Raw genomic sequence first — 6,000 nt, forward strand, 5'->3', positions numbered from 1 at the left:
CCTTTTGGGTTGTTTCCAGTCTTTGCCATTCTGACTGATGCTATCATAAAAATACCTGTCTCCGGCGGTACACTGCCCACCATTTTCTGTAGGGATCTCTACCTAGGAGATGAGATGCTAAATTGTGAACTGTAAACATGTCCAACTCTCCTTTATAACACAAACATTTCTCAAAGTGGTTTGACTGATTTACACACCCAGCAGCAGCATATGACAGTCGTAGGTGTTTCACATAATATCAACTGGATTTTTTTTTTTTACAGTCAGTGTAAAATCAATTGCTGATTGTTGTTTTATTTTGCATTTCCTTTATTTCTGTCAAAGTGAATGTATTCTCATTTTGTAAAACCATTTTTAATATATTCTATAACCTTCTATAGTCTTGATAGTTTTTATCTGATTTTGGGTCTGTATATTTCTTTATGTATTTCTACCATATTTTTCAGTTTTATTAAAATATAATTGACATATAACATTGTGTAAGTTTAAAGTGTACATCATGTTGATTTGATACACTTATATATTTCAATATGATTACCAATCTTTGTCTTACATATTTCAAGACTAATTAGCTGCATACAAACTTAGTATCATTTTATGTTCCTGGTGAATTATCATTATACAGAGAACTTAAATACTTCTAGTAATGTTTTTACATTAGGTGGTATACATTTTTATTCCTTGGAACGTTTTTTGAATTAAATTCTCATTGTTTGACATTAATATAGCTACACCTGTTTTCTTTTGATTAATATTTGTATATATATGCAAATAAAGGTTGACAGTAAAGATATATATATAAATATAAATAAATTTTTATATATAGAGGGGGCGAGATCTATATCTATACCTATCTACCTATATATAAATATCTATGTATATAGCACATTGCTCTGTATAAATAAATATATAAATATATATATATATATATATACACATACATATACACATTTGCTTTCTACCTTTATTCATGTATGATTTTATGTCTCCCTAAAACAGAAGTCAGCTGGATTTATTTTTTTTAATCTTATCTGAAAGTGTTTATTTTTTAAACTTTCAGTTCCTTTACCTTTTAAAAACATTTGTTAAAATAGTTTTTAATAAATTTACAGGGAAAATTTGAGAAGATAGAGATTTTCCCATGTACCTTCCGCTCCCACAAATGCACAGCGTCCCCCATTATCAACATTCCCACCAGATGGCACGTTTGTTACAACTGATGAACCTACACTGACCTGTCGTCATCACCCAAAGTCCATAGTTTACATCAGGGTTCACTTGGTGTTGGATATTTTACGGGTTTGGACAAACGTATAATGCCAAGTGTCCATCACTGTAGTGCCATGCAGAGTACTTTCACTGCCCTAAAAACTCTCTTTGTCTCTCCCTCCCTCCAGTCCCTGCCAATCACCGATCTTTCTACTGTACACACAGCTTTGCCTTTTCCAGAATCTCATATAGTTGGAATGATTTACATTATGTAGCTTTTTCGAACTGGCTTCTTTCACTCAGTAATATGCATTTATAGTTCCTCTATGTCTTTTCATGGCTGGATAGCTCATTTCTTTTTAGCACTGAATAATATTCCATTGTCTGGATGTACCCCAGGTTATTTAACCACTCACCTACTGAAGGACATCTTGGTTGCTTCCAAGTTTTGGCAATTATGAATAAAGCTTCTATAAACATTAGTGTCCAGGTTTTTGTTGTGGACATAAGTTTTCAACTTCTTTGGATAAATACCAAGAACTGCAATTGCTGGATCATATGGTAAAAATATGTTTAATTTTGTAAGGAAGAGCCAAATTGTCTTCCAAAGTGGCTGCAACGTTTTGCGTTCCCTCCAGCAGTGAATAAGCCTTCCCGTTGCTCCACATCCTCACCAGCATTTGGTGTTGTCAGTGTTCAGATTTTGGCCATTCTAATGGGTATATCGTGGTATCCCATTGTTGTTTAATTTGCATTTCCCTGATGATATACAAGGTGGAACATTTCTCCTGATATACAATTGTGGAGCATCTTTCCATATGCTTATTTGCTATTTGTATATCTTCTTTGGTGAGATACCTGTTCAGGTCTTTGGCTCATTTTTTAAATTGAAGTGTAGTTACTGGAAGACATTATACAAGTTATGGGTGTACAATATAGTGATTCACAATTTTTAAAGGTTATACTCCATTTATAGCTATTATAAAATTTTGGCTATATTTCCTGTGTTGTACAATATATCCTTGTAGTTTATTTTACACCTATTAGTTTGTACCTCTTAATCCCCTACCCCTATCTTTTCTCTCCCCCTTCCCTCTCCCCACCGGTAACCACTAGTTTGTTCTCTTCTGATATATGCATTCACTGCTATAAATTTACTTCCAAGCACTGATTTCACTGCACCCCACAAATTTTGATAAGTTGTGTTTTCTTTTTCATTTAGTCCAAATATTTTAAAATTACTCTTGAGAGTGGTTTTATTTGACCCAAATGTATTTAGAAGTGTATTGCATACTCTCCATGTACTTGGGTTGTTCTAGCTTTCTTTCTGCTATTGATTTCTAGCTCAGTTTCATTGTGATCTGAGAGCAGACATTGTATGAGTTCTATTTTTTAAGTTGTGAAGGTGTGTTTTATGGCCCAGAATGTGGTCTGTCTGTCTTGGTGAATGTTCCATGTGAAATTGAGAATAAAGTATAACTTGTTGTTCTTGGATGAAATAGTCTACAGATGTTGATTATGTGCAGTTGACTGATGGTGTGGTTGAATTCAGCTGTGTCCTTAACTGACTCTGCCTGCTGGATCTGCCCATTTCTCATAGAGGGGTGTTGAGTTCTCTAACTGTGACAGAAGGTTCTTTGATTTCTCCTTGCAGTTCCATCAGTTTTGCCTCTGGTAGCTTGATGCTCTGTTGTTGGCACATAGACACTGAGAATTGTTATGTTTTCTTGGAGAATTAACCCCTTTATCATTATGTAATGCCCTTCTTTATCTGTGATAATTTCCTTGCTTTGAAGTCTTTTCTGTCTGAAGTTAATAAATTGACTGCTCTCTTTTGATTAGTGTTATCATGGTATATTTTTTCTCCATTTGTTTACTTTTACTTCACATGTATCTTTGTGTTTAATGTGGTTTCCTTGTAAACGACATATAGCTGAGTCTTGCTTTCTGATCTACTCTGACAATCTGTCTTTTAATTGGTGCATTTAGATAACTGATGTTCTAAATGATTATTGATATAATTGAGTTAATATCTACAATATTATTGTTTCATTATTTGTTGATCTTGTTCTTTCCTACTATTTTTTTGGTTCCACTCTTTTTCTGCCGTTTGTGCTTTTATTTGAGCATTTTATACAATTGTATATTCGCTCCTTTCTAGCATATCAGTTATACTTCTTTGTTTTTTTGTTTGTTTTTTACAGTTTTTAATGGTTGTCCTATTGTTTGCAAGTAATCCAAGTCCACTTTCAAATAACACTACATTACATCATGGGTAGTATGGGAACTTTATAATAACAAAATAATCCTAATTCCCCCTTCCTGTTTCTTGTATCATTGATGTTATTCATTTCACTTGTATATAAGCATACAGAAGTATATATATATTTATGTGTGTGTATATATATATATAAGCATATGTAATCAAATACACTGTTGGTATTGTTACTTTGAACAAGCTGTTATCTGTTAGATCAATTAAGAATAAGAAAAAGTAATTACTTTATCTTCATTTATTACTTCTTTAAAGCTTACGCTTTCTTTATGCAGATCTGAGTTTCTGACCTGTATTATTCTGACTATAAATATATTGTTCTCCTTATCTCTAAAGAACTTCTAACATTTCTTGCAAGGTAGGTATGCTGGCAACAAATTCATCTTTGTTTGTCTAGGAAGACTTTTTTTTTTCTTCAGTTTTGAAGGTTTATTTTGCAGAATACAGTATTCTGGGTTAGTTTTTTTGTTTTTTCTCAGCGGTTTAAACATTTCACTCCACTCTCTTCTCACCTGCAGGGTTTCTGAGAAGTTGTATGTAATGCTTATCTTTGTTACTTTAAAGGTAAGGTGTTTCCCTCCCCTCCACCCCTGGCCCGGCTTCTTTCAGGATTTTTTCTTTATCTTTGATTTTCAATAATTTGAAACTGATTATGCCGAGGTTCGTTTTTTTTTGCATTTATCCTACTTGTTATTCTCTGAACTTCCTGAATTGTGGTTTGATGTCTGACATTAATTTGGGGGAAGTTCTCAGCTAGTGTTTTGTCCAATATTTCTCCTGTTCCTTTTTCTCTCTTCTTCTGGTTTTCTTATTATGCATATGTTACACTACTGTAGTTGTCCCACAATCCTTGGATATTCTATTCCATTTTTTTTTTAAAGACCTTGCTCTCTTTGCTTTCTGGTTTTTAAAGTTTTTGTTAATATATTCTTAAGGTCAGAGATTCTTCAGCTGTTTCTAATCTAATAAGACCATCTAAGGCATTCTTCATTTTTGTTACAGTGTTTTTAATCTCTAGCATTTATTTTGGTTCTTAGGACTCCATCTCTCTGCTTACATTGCCCATGTGTTCTTTCATGCTGCCTACTTTATCCATGAGAGCCCTTAGTATATTCATCATAGTTATTTTAAATTCCCAGTCTGATAATTCCTACATCCCTGCCAAGTCTGGTTCCGATGCTTGCTCCCTTTATTTTCAAATTGTGGCTTTTTTGCCTTTTGGTATGCCCTATGATTTTTTTCTTGATAGTCAGACGTAATATACTGGGTAAAAGGAACTGTTGTAAATACCTTTGGTGACGTGGTGTGAGGTGTGGTGGAGGGGTGCGTGCTATGGTCATGTGACTGGGCCTCAGTCCGCCAGTGAGCCTGGGCCTCTGACTGTGAACTTCACAAACGTGAAGGAGGCTAGAGAGGCCTGGACTTGGCCATTTCCCTTTGCTCAGGTCAGTTAGGTTCTGATATAGCTCCCAGCTGGCGAGGCTCTGGCTAACTACTTTCACCTGAGGGCTGGTCTTGTTAAGGAGTGCTCTGGCGTCTTTTACAACAGCTTCTTTCCTCTTGCCCCAGCCAGAAGCAAGAGGGAATTTTCCTGCAGTGTTTACTGTGAGAAGCTGGTAGAGCTCCTGCTAATACTGTGACGGCCCCCGGGACTGGGTGCCCTGGAGTTTTTATCCCTCAGGCCCGTCCACACTGAGCCTCCAGCGCTCTGCCATTGACCGTTCACGTTTTCCTCCGTGGCCCTGGTTCCTGCTCGTGGGTTCCTGCTCAGGTCAGCCGTGACCCCTCATACTCACCTGTCCTGGGCCCCGTGGCTTTCCCTTTGTCACCCCCTTCTCATGGATCCAAGAATCGTTGGTTTTATAATCTGTTCAGCATTTCTCCTTGTTTTGGGAATTGAAAATCAGTCCATTTAACTTTTATTTTAATTACTAAGAGACAATGATTCATTCCTATTTACTTAGTTAATATTTTGTTTTCATTCCTTCTTTACCGTGTTTATTTTTTGTTCATTTCCTTCATTGTTTAGAATTAATGGATTATTTTTTTCTCATTCTGTTTTGAATTTTGTATGTTGGTCATAAGAAATCAATTGCTGGTCTTTTAGAGAAGTCAGCTGTTATTTCATCGACACTCTTTTGAAAGCAATGCTTTCTCTCTGGCTACTTGTAAGAACTGTTGTTGGTTATAGCTGTTCTGTGATTTCACCATGGTATGTCTACAGGAAGATTTTATTTACCCCACTTCAGATTTCTTGGGCTTATTAAATATGTTCATTGGCGTCTTCCACCAATTCTGAAACAGTTCTCAGCCGTTCCTTTTTAAACTGTTGCCTCTGCCATATTTTCTCTATCCTCACATTTGGGATTTTGAAGGAGCATATGTTAAATATTTTCATTCTACCTTTCATGACTCTTAAATTTTTGTATGTTACTTCTTTGCAATCTGTGCTGCATTTAGATTAATTTCTTCAGTTTTATATTTCAAAGTATAATTTTTTCTTCACCCATGTCTAG

Source organism: Balaenoptera borealis (assembly GCF_965194805.1).
Source record: "Balaenoptera borealis genome assembly, chromosome: 8".
NCBI classification, from domain to species: domain Eukaryota; kingdom Metazoa; phylum Chordata; class Mammalia; order Artiodactyla; family Balaenopteridae; genus Balaenoptera; species Balaenoptera borealis.